The sequence below is a fragment of the Cebidichthys violaceus genome, unplaced genomic scaffold (assembly GCF_023349555.1).
Source record: "Cebidichthys violaceus isolate CVI_PGR_0920_01 unplaced genomic scaffold, fCebVio1.0.p SCAF_131, whole genome shotgun sequence".
Lineage (NCBI taxonomy): Eukaryota > Metazoa > Chordata > Actinopteri > Perciformes > Stichaeidae > Cebidichthys > Cebidichthys violaceus.
Genome location: NW_027176298.1, coordinates 246088 through 262009, shown reverse-complemented (window position 1 = coordinate 262009; position 15922 = coordinate 246088).

Below are 15922 nucleotides of genomic sequence, written 5' to 3'. Positions count from 1 at the left end.
TTGAATGCTCCTTGACCTCAGACTGTCTGGAGGCTCTTTACACGCTAAGCCATGGTTATTTGTAAACAGAATGCTTTGCTAAAGTTCTCCACGCTCAGCCGAGAGCCTCTGAATGAGGCCACTTTGCACAAAGAGGCCATTCTCACTGCTGTTTGGTCCCCAGATCCGCTTTTAATACTTTATATTTGTAGTAGAGGCCTTCATTTGCTTTGGATTGAGAAGATAGGATCACATTTAAAGCATGGCTTAATCAGTGAATTGAGCAGAGCATTGTGAGTGAATGACTTGAAGGTAATGCTTGATGTCCGTGATCTTTCATGGTGCCCAGACCACCAACCTCAATGACAATACACCCCTTAAAATACTGCATGAAATCAAACGAGATCGTAAACCAAAACTGGCGCCGGACCTCAAACTCTTGGCTGCAGCTAACTTTCTCACATTCTCCCCTGTGCTAGTCCGTTAACTTTCAGAGGTACCTCCTCAGGAAAACATGTTCATTAAATTCCCAGCAGGAGTCCCTACGTGGGCTTCACCCTTGTCATTGACAGATGCATGAATGACTCAATATGCGTCTGGATTTGTAACCTGCGAGGGCTTAAGAAAAAAAAAAAAAGCCTGTGAGACAAAGGCAACTGAGGCGAAGCTGCAGAGCCTTCAGTCTAAACAAAATCTCATTGTTCCTTTTTTCCACAGCTAGGGGGTTAGGCATACTCTCGCCCACCCCCCACCCCATAACACTACCAGAACCTCAGTCCGCTGTCCCACCCCGGTCTCTGTATTCCGCCAGCTCTGAGTGCTGTTAGTGGGGCCGGTAATTAAACAGGGCTACCTCTCAGTTTCTGCAGCTCCATGGGGGGAGTCCTTCCATGAAATGCACTCCTCATTCTGAGTACAGACGGCAGCTGATGAGGGATTATCTGCTGGCCGAGGCATGGCATACTCCCCACCATAGTCTTCAATTAGTTCAGTTCACGGTGATGTATTGGCTGGACCTGCCATTATACCTTTCCCACGGCTTCCTCATAAACACCACACCAATGTATTGCAACTATATCGCTTTGGTTTTTCCTACAAAGGGTGTCAGATTAGCATAGAAATTAGCATGAAACAGCGTCATTTTATTTTGGCAAAGATACAAGTGATAAGAGACACACCTACAACGTGTAGGTTTAAAATAAATTGTATAGCATGACATGTGTTGTACAAGATCATAATTCAGGTTCTCTCAACCACCAAACAAAACATTTTCTTTTTTTTTAAATTTTGGTTCCTTACAAAAAAAAGACACCAAAACTAGAAAAGTGAGTTTCGTCCTTTTCTCTGCAGTTGGTCAATTATTCTGATGTCTGAAGCATGGGCTTACTGCATCATAAAGACTTGGAGATCAAGTTTGTTTTCTTATGCTGCCATTCATCACAAGCAAAGTAAGAAACTACCTGAAGACATCTGTTACATGGGAAGAAATGGAATGGGAATCTTTGTGAGCTGCACGGTCATGTAAAGGTGTTTTATACCAATTACCTTTGACAGAGACCAAAACACAAACAACATGAAACCAGATAAAGAACCCTGATATATCCAATCAAGAAGAGAAAGAAATAGCTCATGGAAAGGACATTACTGGACAACCAATCTCAGCTATTATGGCTTGAATTACTTTGCAGCAGATACCCAAGACTCTCTGAGGTAAAACCCTATAACAGGCATGTTTCACAGTCTGTTCCTGTAAGTCTTGGTCCATTTACAGTTTGAACAACTGAGAATTCAGTGTGTCTGAAATTACAAAAAAAACAAAAAAAAAAACATTAATTACTTTGACTGAAAGAATTTTTCCAAAAGCTCAGGATGGAATAATAAAACACAATTCAATGACTTGATGAGTGCAATACTTAGGCACTTAAGTAGTTCAAGTACAGCACCTTTGGCTGTTTAAATACATTGCATGCATTATATTTGATGTGTGCAAATATATAATGATAGTGCTATTTCCCTATATTAGCAAGTACAATTATTATCCATTCATGTTACCAGCCCAGGCTGATATTTGTTAAAGTCTGCAATGAGCAGAGCTCTAAAAACACTTCTAGTTTAATAGTTTATCTTTCAGCAGGCATCTCAAGTTCTGGAGACATGCATGTTAAATGGACTTTGAGTCTGTTTTAAATGAGTGTTTGGAGAGGAACACAATATTTCGTTCAACCAGCTCTCACTGCTTTTACATCGCTTGAGATTATGTTGTGAAGTGTTGGCTCTAATATTCAACGTCACTCATAATGGTCTGATGTCAGGAGGCTGTTAAACTGTGAGGAAAATATACAGGGCCTTTTGGTGCATAAAAATAATATTGTAGTGATCAATAACTCCATGTTGTCAGTGCAAAAGTTATTTGATCCACTCATCAAACTGGAAAGTGACAGCCAGATAGGTTGGAGGAGGTTGTGAAATGAACCCATAAGCCACGTCTCGCTCTATTGATGGTCAGCTTGTTTTCCATGAGAAACCTGGAAATCATCTCGGACACGAAAAAAGGCAAATCCCAAGTCCTTTGGAAAAAACGGAGGCTCAGCGTAAACCGGCGTCATCTCATAATCAAGTCAGAGCACTTGGAACATAAAAGAATGATATGTTGCTTACCGCTGCACCACTGCGCTGACTTCAGCCTTGTATAAACTTTATTATTCTTCTCATGGTATTATTCCAACATGAGGAATTACCAACACTACCACAGCTTTTCAAAAGCACAGCACATACTGTGTCGTACTTGCAAGGCTTTACACAAAACCAAAACTCCTATGTATTATATTTTTATACAATTTTGACACATTTGGGTTTGATAACTTCTCCATGCTACAGTAGTATGTATGTCAAAATTTCTGGCGTGAATCAGGGAGTTTTCAATGGTTTTAATATTACTCTGTAACTATGCTAACAAAACAACTCTCTTGCAAGACTGCAGGAAGCATATTTATATTTGATTTCAGTCGAACCAAAGGTTTACTTTAATATAGGGTAGTCAGAGCGGCACTCTCTATTGTTCTACAGCAGCCGTGACAGTTGATGTTTTGGCAACTTAAAAGTTAATTCACTCATCATTATGTCACACTCTCTTATATCAGGCCTGTCTCCCCAAGAGCTGTTCTCTGTCTGCCTCCTGTGGAAACCAACTTCCATGCCAACGCTGTCAGAAGCAAAGTCACGGAGTTAGGCCTTCAACTAATAATTCCCAACAGAAGGAGGCAGAAAGAGGCACTCTGCACATGAATCTACAGATAAAAACTCTCTCTCTCTCTCTCTCTCTCTCTCTCTCTCTCTCTCTCTCTCTCTCTCTCTCTCTCTCTCTTTCCAGACAACTGGGAGATCCACATTTGGTCCTACTTCATGTGTCTGCTGATTGTGGATGATTACTCAGAATCTTACATATCTCTTATCTTTGATGCAATTTGGTTAATACCGACCCCATGATCGTTACAGTGGATATTGGGTGCTTATGTAAATTGACACTCCATCTTGTGAATCTTCACTTGCAGAGGCAAATCAAATTAGAAATCATACACGAAAAAGCTCAAGGCATTACATAACCTAGTTGAGATGTTGCCACCGTACAAATGCATGAAGAGTTAGTTTTTAATACAAACTTTTCTCTTTTGACAAAAATACAAAAATGACTCCAATATCTCAGGCAAAGATTCCTAACACCGGGTCCTATTTTGTCATGCAAACTTAAAAAAAAAAAAGAAGCACAACTAATAATCTTTGCAAGCTCCTGTGCAAACCATTCAACTGGTGGTTTAGTCTAAAGTGCACGGCAGGTCATGTTACTCTATTATAGCGTGCATGAAAACCGCAGCAACACCGTAGGGTTAGTCACATTCGTGTGGAGTAGGGTCATATCAGGTAAAGTAATCACGTGGGCTCCCCTGGCACTTCAGGTCTGGCACTTCATCCTATTATTGTTGAGAAAAGCTGGTGTGTTCTGCAAGGGAGTCAGCCCGACACTGAAGCGGGTCCAGGAACGCCGTGCACAAACAACGCATACGACAGCCCTCGATTTACCTGTGACCTGCTTTTTAAGGACAAGTCTGAAAGGATGAGGGCGCGTGCCAAGTGATTTTGTAGATATGTAGGGTTTTATTTGTTTTCCCTCCGAGCGCAGTGATAGGATTAGGTAGGCTGGCGGACATGCCTTAACAAGATGTGGGGCAGGCCTTGATAACATACTCGGATGAGTTGTCTATCTTCGGTCATTGGACTCCATGAACTCGCTCACCCCCAGCCAGCGCAAATGGAAAACAGATTCAAAATTTGAAAGGAACGCAGGGATTTCGTTTTGTTACACTATTCATACACATACATGCAGCACGAGTACAATTGTGGCTCGTGCGCATGCACATTTGTGTTTTGCATTCACTATTGCATTCAAAATGTGCATGTATTCATCTGTGCTGTGTGTTTGCATGTGGCGGCGCACAAGTGATCTTTGCATGTGGCGTCTAATGTTTACCTCATGCGGCCCGGCCCTGTCGTTTGTCTGGGCATTACCGCATCTGATCCCTGTCAGTGCTCTTGGATCATCTCCATTTGAGGGTTTTATCCCTCCAGCTGACCCAGAGGATCTGTGCCGTTTCGTTTGCCGTCATCGGACCATCCCCACAGCCTCGCTGCGGTTCTCTTACTCAACATGGCATGTGTTATTCATCGCATGTTGTCAAAAGCTGTCAAAAGCAGCTGTGACAAAATGCTGCCTTTCTGTTTATGAAACGATCATGTTGGCCTCTCGCTTCAAACCCCCATTATCGTCCACAGTTGAGTGCCGTGCACTTGCAAAATCTGTTTTGTGGGCACGCCGTGCCACAATTCAAAGGCAGGGGGACGTTTCGTTTGCAAATTCAACAGAATAGAACACTCTTAACCACATGTCAGTGGGGTGGAAAAAAGCTGAGAAAACAACAGGAAAGCCATTAGTATAATTAATGGTCGGATTTGTGGACCAACATACTCTTTTCCCTTACAGTAAGTGACCTCAACGAACTGACGACGTGAAGCAATCTACGCTAGTCACTGCACAATACGATTACTGTATATCTCTTACACCCCCCCCCCCCCCCCCCCACACTGCTCCCAGAGATGACAAACATGCATTGTCCTTGTCCAAGGCCAGAACAATCACTTCCTTTGTGGGGGAACGCTTAGGGGTCAGGCAAGTTCAAGGATCTTTAAGAACTAGAGGACTGCAAAAAAATGCACATACTGTATGTATGGAAAGGAAAATAGGACTCACTCACAAGAAGGATGCTTTTGCAATGTATTTTTACCGTGAACCCATTACCACCAGTTGAAATCAAGCCTCCGACTTGTGTTCCTCTATTTTGTCTTTGCATCTAAAATTCAGACAAAGCCTTCCCTCTTTCACAGAGCCGTGCTGAAGATATTTGGGCCGCTGCAAGGACACAGTTTTGTCCCCTTCCTGCGTCACTCCTTCTTTCCTTTCACCCCTCCTTCTCCACACAGGCTGAATCAGCACACTGGGCCCCCCCCCCCCCCCCAGTGTCGCTTCGCAATGGCATCACCACAAATTTGCTCTGGTGAGCCAGCCCATGCCTCACAGACAGAGAGCTGTCTCCTCCAATGACAGAGCCAGAAGGGACCTGGTGGGCGGGGTATGAATTTAAAACGGGATAGATGGCTCAAGTGAAAGAATCACCGACTGAAAAAAAACCCCAAAACCCTTTTGCTCAACTGAGATTTAAGGGGAAACAGGCATAATAAATCAAAAAGAGCTCATGGAGCTTCTCTGTAATGTTGTTTTGGCTCTTGTTCGCATTTTAACATTTAAAAGACATCTGTATTCACTTGTGCTGTGTGAAGACCACAGAGTATTTGTCATGTTGAAATTCATGGCTAAATTCTAATCCCGCCTGATAACTAAACATCAAGCAAAGGGAGGAGATCAGTTTAAGTTGGCATACGTAAATATTACTCGCTAAACTTCCATCTGACCCGTATGATTAGAAGGGAGCTTGAGCAGAGTTTACACGTGCAGCGAGAGGCAGAGGCAAGCAGTTTATGGTCTGCTCTAGTAAATGTGCCAATTGGTCTGGACAAAGCGAAGATTGATTGTATACGGGTAAGAAATCTGGTGCACGCTCAGCCAGTATAATTTACTGGGTCACTGGATCTTGATCTTGGATCTTTCTCATAATCTTTGAAGCATTTGGGGGGAAAAAAAATCTCATTAGTAGCAGTATACTTTCTGATATTGTATAAGGATGCCTGCTGACACATGCAGAACTACCAGATGGAGAAATCGTTAGTAAACTTTTACAACGAGAGAGTAGTAAATAAAATCCAGTGAAAGCAAATATCTTATAATTTCATAGCATATTTAAAGGATAGTTCCAGTTTACTTGAACTTTAGAAGCCATGTTCTCGCTCGCCTTTTTGGTTTCCCTTAGATGTTCCGTGTTCACCGCCTCATCCCATCACTTCAACCGAGGCCATCCTCTTTTCTTCCCGGGGTCTGGACAAACGGCTTCTCGATCGTGGTTCCATCAGCACTTCCACCACGTCCTCTCCTCGACTGGCGTTTCCTCCGCCCTTTACTCCGGTCAGTACTTCAGGATTGGTGCTGCTACCTCAGCCTCCTATAACGGCATCCCAGAACACTCAATACAAATCATGGGTCCTACCAAGTGTGTCTACATCTGCTCTGAGCTTCAAGATCTCAGCTCTGCTGAAGTAACTGGGAGTTTTGGGGGAGGGGGGGGTTGTCGTGGTGTGGAAGCAACCCCAAAATGCATTCAGCAAAGCGGATGAGCAACACATCAATCATGTTCTTCTTTAATAAATCGTTAAAATGCATCTTGTTGATGGAGTGGTCCCTGCTAGTGAATAAAAGAGTTTCTTGGCAGGTAAAACTGAAATTGAGCGCAGCCAAAATGTAATAATTACTCACTGCATGAGAAAAAAATAAAATGTAACGGCAAGAAGATTACTAGGTTGAAATCGTGATGGACTGGACTTGGACTTGCATTAGCCTTTCTAGTCTTTCAAGCTCCAGTGCTTTACGCTACATGCCATCATTCACCCATTCACAAACATTCATACACTGATTGGGTGGTATCACGCAAGGTGCCACCTACCCATCAGCACTAAACACATTCACACCCATTCATACACCGATGGCACAACATCAGGACTATTTGGGGTTCTTGCCCAAGGACATTTTGACATGGACTGGAGTAACCATTTACTATGTACTTTTTTAATTGTCAACAAATCCGACGAAAAGACCAAAACCAACAATGTGTTAGTGCAACTGACAGAAAACAGACTTGAAGCCTAAATACACGCTTCAAGTTGCGCTTTCACCCGTGAGACGGAGCTGACGGAGCCTGTCAGTGCAGACATCTGTTCATTCAGTCACACAGTACAGCAGTGGTTGTTGCAGACACACCTGGTGGAGATCTGCACTCAACTGAGTGCACAGTGCACAGCTGCAGTGCACAGTGCACAGCTCTAGTCGACAATAAGAAGGAAAAAAATGAATTAAATGAAGAGTCACCAGACTTAGCAGTGGCCGAATAAAAAATCTGACCAGGAAAAGAAAACCACTCTTTGTCTCTCAAGGACGATTTGCTCTAAGCAAAGTAGTAATGTAGTAACTAATGCCCCTGAAGAGGAGTGTGGTGAACAAAAGACTGGGGTTGTGGACTACTGGGGAGGTCCTTAAACTAATGCAAGGTGTTGATAAAAAGCTATGCTGCTCTGCAAGGTTTAAAAGTTTCCTCTACGCAATCATGGACATGAATGACATTTCCTCACAGGGGAATAATCAGATTGCTCAGTGCATTTGTGATCATTATTCAGTTTGTCTAAGTAGCGCACACCACTTCATATTCCAGATTTATTCCAGATTTTTTACGTCGGTCCGCGTACAACGAGAGGAGACAGTTTTGACAATTCATTCCGGTCGAGATCGGACTGAGATTGTACAATTAAAGAATTTGCATACGCTTGAGGTTTAAAGTGCTTGGTGTAACATGCTAAAACGCAACACGGCGCTGTAATGCACTTTGACTTTCGGAGCGGTGGGCACAGTGTCTATCTTTGATCAAGCTCTTTTTGAATCTTAATGGGGGTACTGTTACTGTACAGCGATACGCCTGGTGGGACTGGGGGACTGGAGGGGGGGGGGGGGGGGGGGGGGCGCAATGTTTCCGAGGCAGACACTGTTTCAATCACACGGCAAGGCTGGAATTGGAGGAGATGTGTTCCTCTGAATTTAAAAAAGTGGTGTGCAATCAAGAGTCAAGAGCCCCCCTCCCCCCTCCTCCCCTTACACACTCACTTACACACACACACACACACACACACACACACACACACACACACACACACACACACACACACACACACACACACACACACACACAAGCCAGTTGGCAAACCAATCCACTGTAGTGTTGGCTGTAGTCAGGAAGTGCTAATGAAGTTATTAATGATATTCATGTGTGTGCGGTGGCGTGCAAGCAGGGACTGGGCCTGCATTGGCCAGCTGGTCGATCTGTCTCAACTTCAGTTGATTGTGACTAATAAAGCGAGGAAGAAAAGAGAGAAAGAAACTTTCAATCTTTGTGCTTTGTCCTGTAAAACTGAGCACAGAGACACTGCCGACAAACACATGGTAAAATGGCCAATTCCACAACGAGGGAAATGCTGCATATGATTAGGTGATTAGGGGTTAATCTCCTGAAACACACTTTGATTGCACTAGATGGCTGTTCAGACAGTTAACACTTTCAATTGTTTCCTTTTGCTTAAACTAGCGAAAGGCATGAACCGTGTTAAAGTTTGAACAAAAACCAATGCAAAAAATTAAATCAATGCAGACACACTTTCTAATACAGGATGACTAACAGATGCACAGATGTAACGTATCACCACTGTTCGACGGGCCACAGACCGGTCTTGTCCACATCGGAACGTTCCGTTATCGCAAGCGATAATTTTCAGCTGTGAGTCGCTCCTACAAAGATGGCAGCAATTAAGATGGCGGAGGGACTTGGGGGACAGTCAGACCCCGGCTCCAGGCGGGCCGGATCCACTGGCTCCACTACTAGGGGACCTCCTTCCCACTGCTGCCTCAATGCTTGTCCAACAACTCCCTCTGCTGGGGGACCAAATTGCTCAAGAGTCGAGGAGCCGCTCAGCTTAATCTAACTCCTAAGAGTTGTTATGCATACAAAGAGTGTAAGTCCATGATCAGTCCCTTATTCCAGCATGCTTTTCAATTTACAGTCTTTTCCTGTTTTAAAGCCTATGTCTCGTAGTAAAATCACTTACCAATCTTTAAGAAATGAACTAAACGTCTAACTTCATGCATGTCCTGTGCAAATGTATATTTAATAGTCAGCTGAAGGAGACAGAATACAGACTCACACAAAATGGAACAAACTCGTTGTGTTGCATTTTGTGCTGCATACTTTGTCTCCATCTACTGGGAAGACTCAGCTTTCACTTTGTTTTCCAAGTTCACTCTGGTGAATATGTGGATATTTTACAATAGCAAGACACACACTCAAGAAAAAATGTTTTTTGGGTCATTTCAGGTATTGCTGATAATGTTGGCAGTATTTAGGGATATTGCACTTGGCAGCGTATTTTATGTCAGAACAGAAAAGTGATTTGTTCATGACTCCAACAGCGAGGTAGAGTCAGGAGCAGATCACATCACAAAGAACACATTTTTTCAAACAGAATATTTCAGACACATCACATGTAGATTATAATGTCCTGAGCTTATTTTTTGACATATTGCTCTAATTTATTGCACCACACACAGATGGGCAGTGATTCCCAAACACATCATCATTCGGATGGATTCCTGATGACAGCGGTCAAGTCTGAATTTCATACAGAAGTGCCAGGATCCAACCACCCATTAACCACCAATATATCCCTCAATATATTTAATCGCTTGGTTATGAATGATTTATCTGTCCGACAAGATGCGGCGCCAGCACTGTGCACGTTTGGGAGTCATTATTCTGTTCAAGTTAAACGAAGATAAAGGAAAGACAAATTTATCGCTCTCGTGCACCATTGGTCAAAAAAGAGGAATTGCATTGTCCACATTTGCGATCTGCCACTTTCTGTGAGCTTTCGGTGCGTCTGCGTCCCTGCCAGCAAGCGTTTGCTAAAATTCCACTAGATTCCAGTAAGTCGTGTCAGACAGCTTCCCTGGGCTTAACGGGAAATCTGTCTTTGGGGTGCAAGATTATAACCTCTGCAAACCGCTGGTCAATGGAAAAGTCCTAATCCACTCACAGGCCAACCACTCCTGGGTGTAATATTGGCTCGGGGAGATATGGAGGTGGCCGATTCGACCAAAAACAAATAAATTCTGTGAAGAATAAAATAAATACTCAGAACAGAACAGCCTTTTGGGAACGGAAGAACATTTCGGTCTCTGTTTTCTTACAGTCACTTTTGGTTATGACTGTATTCGAAGACTAGAACATGCTGCTATGAAGATGTGGGTCCACGTTGTCCCATCCGATTAACTTAAAACTGCAAAAACCAAAGTATTGAAATTCATGAACTAATTGCAAATTACTATCTAAATAGTAGCATATTCCACACAAATGTTTTTTACATTACACTGCCATTCCATTCTTACAACAGCCTCTCATCAGAAGCTGATAATGACTTTTACTCTTGCACTTGGACTAATTGTTACACGGCAGTCCGAACAAAGGAGCCGTTTCTTTTTATTCTCTGACGGAGTGCATGTTGTAAAAAAAGTGTTGGACGCACCGCAGCAAAATAAAACCAAATGGGAAGCCTTTCATGTCTCTGCAGCTTCAGTTTACAACGGGGTTTACGCTATGACTTCAAATGTCATTGTCATGCCGGTGGCGGCTGAGGTAATGGCTCCGGCCTCAGTGCGGAGGATGGCTCCCCTTCTGTGTCCGCCAGCCGTTGTTGTCATCTTCGCCCAAAAACCCCGACACCAGACAGAAGGAGGAACTGAGGACGATGTGAGGAAGACATGCAGAGGGAGAAGAGGAAAGGAGGATGCCTTCAGAGCGGCCACAGTCCGAGTCCAAGGGAATGCTGAAGTGCCCTTTGACCTCTGCTCCAGAATTCTTTCTGTTTGCAGCCAGATTTGGAGTCCAGTCTGCCGGCAGGGAGCTCTGGGTTTGGCAACACTGGCTGTCACTCTTCTGTCTCCACGGAAATGTCTTCTTCCTCTCCTCGCCGAGGGTAAGCTTGAGGCCAGACACTCAGACCGACAGACAGACAAACCGCAGTCAGCCCAGCGCTCTGGAGTTGAAATAGCAGTCACTTTTCACAGGAAGTCGTTGCTCACTGGGATGCTTCACTGCTCAGACACAACAAAGTGGGCTTTTACAGACCAAAACACACAGGAAGAAAAGTGTGGGGTTAACCGGAGGACAGGAGCAGGATGAGAGTTGAAATAGAGTGTGTGTTGACTGTACATGCAAATAGTGTGGGATTTGTGTCTTTGAAAGCAGCTTGGAAAGGGATGAGGTTGAAGTAAACAAATGGCAAAATGACAAATAGCCTCAGATATTGTGTTCATGAGGAGTTCATTTCTATCTCAGAAAAAACAAAAGGTTCATAAAAAGTCTCTGTGCGGTCTGGTGGCTCCTTTCAACACATTATTGGTATGCAAACTGATAGCCGGTAAGCTGTCAGGGTCTTTACACCAATGTCACCAGGACAACGTCTCGCACATTTATTGTTCTTGACAATTTAAGTGATTCTGTCAGTGACTCTCCGGTTCTCTCTCTCCTCTGGCTGCCTTCCTTATCCACTGCAAGGCCTCTACGCACTACAAGAACCTCCCTGACCCAATTTAGATGTCAGATTACTGTTGTGGAGTCAAACAGGCAAACAAGCAGTGTGTGTGGCTGTGTAACGGATCCATCCAAACATTCCTTTGTGTACGTGAGGCCCCTGCAAGGTTCAGTGTGTAGCTGACACAACAAAGGGAACCTGTGTTTGTCAAGCAGCCCGGAGCCAGGCCCAACCCGGGGCTGCCAGAGAAGCCTGGGACACTCTAAACCCACCTGAGTCTGGATGTCCAGCTCATGGACACGATGCAGGAATTCATACGAAGACATTCAAAATATTGTTTCAAGTAAAACACATACTGCTACATTGAATAACTTGCAGACAGTAACTCCGTTTCACAAACGTTACTTTATCGTCTGCTGCACTTCTATCACAACAGCGACCTGATATATGGCAGACAGCAAGACGCTGCGCTTATGACAGCAACTACAGCCTCGACTGACGTGGCTCTTACACAACACTTACTAGTCCAGAGCTTTTGAGTGCATCTCATGGTCTTCCTCAGTGGATGGATAGTTGTCCACATGACTTTAGGGGTTAGGATCTCTCTCATATATCAACTGTAAATCAAAGCTGTACGACTGCATGCCTGGGTGAGGACAGCTGGCTCAAACTCCATCTGCTAAGGAAGACTGTGAGGTGTACTTGAAAGCTCCGGAAAAAGCTAAATGGACATTGAGTCTGAACTGTAATTGGTGTTGATTCTTTTGGTTTTATTGTGTGACCGGACAATGCACAATTGCTGCAATGAAATAAAATGTAAAGAAAAGTCATTTCAAAAAAATCTTCAGCTGTGTCGTGCAGTTGGTAGAGTTACAACAAAAGAACACTAGGGGCATAAAGTGGGGCATAAAAGTGAGGAATCAATGAATGACTTCCTACACCTACCCTTCTTCCAGCGCCCTTGATTGGACCACCGATTTTCAAACTCACCCTTCATTTTCATCTCAACTACAAACCTGTAAAGTTTCTCGACTGCTTCATGCACGTTTGTGACATTAGCACATAGACGAAAAAAACACCTGGCAAAGTACTCAGAACTGCTTCTGTGGTAGTTCCCGCTACAGTAGGTGTCTCCACGACCACATTTTGTCATGATGACACACACACACACACACACACACACACACACACACACACACACAGACTCATAAGATGAAAACAATACCAACCACACACTGTCGCGGCTTTTAAGAATGTACCAGATATTTTACGGTCTTTTAGGGAAAAATGGAACCATTGCGTAAAACAAAATCTTGGCATGCGCCACGATGCGATTTGAAGGATGATTGGTCGAGCTTATTGCTCCCTTGGATCAACAGCAAATCTAGCTTGAATATCATTTCACATCAGCTCTCCTGAAAAAAGGCAGCACTGTAAGGAAACATTTTTGTGCCATTTCTCTCAACCGCAGTCTATCAGGCCGGTATTATTAGGCCTCACTATCCAGCTGCCAAGCCATCAGTGAGCAGGAGTGAACGCCACAGATGGCCTTTACATATTACATACCCAGTGTTTGATGTCGGGATGGTATACGAAAAGACACACTGACAGTGCCAAAACAGGAAAACCGCATTCTCATATCCAAACATATCAGGCCATTGGTATAGAAACCTCAATCTGCCAAACGCAATGCTGAAGATAAACAGCATGGATGGATTGAAGGGAATGGCAGAGACCTAGCGGATAGAGAATAGCCAAACACTTTTTGAAAAAAATGTTTTTTCGACATTGAGCTGATGCACTCAACCGGAGTGATTTACGTTGGAATAATGCAATTCTGAGAAAATTAAAGCAATTTGATGACTTCAAAAAAAAGTAATTGTAATGTATGATGTGATTTACTGTAAGAGAGTAAAAAATGTAAATGAACAAAATGTCTTTTGTTCATTTTGTGAAGACATTCTGGAGTTCATTGTTTGTCCTCGTTTTTTTTTCTTAACCGCTCTACTACTGAGCAGAGAGTGAAATCGAGGACAACAATCTGGCTTTGTGAACTTGGTGTACCAGCTTCTTCCCAACAGCAGGTTTGTCTTTGTGACTGCCATTGTTGAGGAAATGAAATAGTGCACGATTAATATCTCTGTGACCCTGACTGGAATGCCAAAACACTATCAATTGCTGGAGGAGAAAACACAGGGTGAAAAGTATCAGGTGCGCTTCTGAGATTCTAGTTGATTTCTTCAATGAACTTGGACCATGTTTTCCGAGTGCGACCTGAGGCCAAGCCTTCACAATAGCGAGCCTCAGAGTGCGCTCGAATGGCAAGGGGACGGAAACGAGCGCTGTTTGAGCTAGGTGCAGTGCAAACACAGACAGTGCATGGGTCATTGTGTGAGACCGAGAGGAGAACGAAGGACCCGCTCGCACTGCAAACACTCCCAGCTGTCCAGAGTGAGCTTTGCGTGTGTGTGTGTGTGTGTGTGTGTGTGTGTGTGTGTGTGTGTGTGTGCGTGTGCACGTGTCCATGCACTTGTGCCCGTCCATAGCTGCGGTCAGATACAAATATGGAGCCACGCCTTATGTCAATGCGCTCTGTTTAACTTTCCCAGGTATGTAAACTCCAACGCCAAAGCATGCATTTGATGTATCCGCAAAGTTTACCCAAAAGGGGAGGAAAGTTAATACCTAATTCAGTTTTGCAATGTTATCTCATCCATATTCCTGCCTATTGAGGCAAAACATGCTCAGAACATTCACTAATAGCTCTCGACCAATGAGACCAATGTGCCCTGGAATCAATGATGCAAAGTAGTTATTTAAAGAACCATATAGACCATGTTGGAGTGCTAAGAGCCCTCTAAATGTCATGAAACAAACCTCAAACTTACTGTTTCATGTCATTTAGGCTTTATTAATGCCTATTCTTCATAGTCAAGCTGCCATTTTGAAAACAAAACAGCAATTATCCAGTTCAATTGTTGCTTCTGGAAATGGGGAGCATGTCATGGTATCAATATTTCAGATGAAATCCCATCCAAAGTGCCAAACTGACGAGGACTCTGTCTGTTCTCAGACCCTTTCTCATCTCCTCGGGCTTGTTAGAGGCCAACAGAGAGTATTGCTTGTTCGCTCCACTGCACACACAGTCTGGGGCCTTTGCTACAGACACACACAAGCCGTATGTCTGTCAGATTTTATTGTGAATGTAAATGCCTGGGTTCCATTCTCTGACCGAGGAGACTGAATGTGGTCTACGTAGTTTTTAATGTAACGTCAGTCCTTTTTGTTGTTGTTGGTTTTTTGGTGACGTTGTTTCTGCATTAAGTGATCTCTGTCCTCAGCTTTGCTTCTCATCTTCTCTTAAGTCAAACGGGGCGGTATACCTAAGAATTAAAAAGACAGACAGCAGTGATGTACCCGTACTGTTCCTAAAACACAACACACATGTCTCTTTGTGGACGTCCCGTTCTCATTCCAACTGTCAAAGCCCGTCGGCAAACTGTAGCACAATGGCCTCCTATCGTTCGGTTTGCTATTCGAGCACCTGCTGTATCAACTAGAAGTCATCTTGCGGTTTTCATATCAAAGTCTTAGTCTGGATGTGGGGAGCAGCCACTGACGGTGTTGTGATCTCTGGAAATAATATAACTTCAGGAATCAAAACATACTTTTGGGAAATCATAAATGCAACAATGGATTACATATAATTGATGAATTGGCATGACTTGAAGTGTACAGACGTGTTTTTTTTACAATTTTACTTTGTCGTGCTTCCGGCTCATTAGCAAATATGAGCGTGTGAATCAAAAGTGTTCGAGTGGAAGACGTAAAGTCAGAAAAACAAACCACCAGTTATGTGTTGTGTGGCAAATATTGCTGATTGTGGCACTATAGGTCTGTTCTAGCATAATTGATTCCCGCTGAACTATCAAATTCAGTAATTATTACATGTATATTATATTACTTCAATGAAACATACAAACCCAACTACAGTCACATACTCAGGAGCCAGGCAGGTCTGGAGACATGGCACAGTAGCAACACATCCTAATCTCCGTCATTCTCAGGCCTCCAACTTGAAACTGGACTCTGTTCT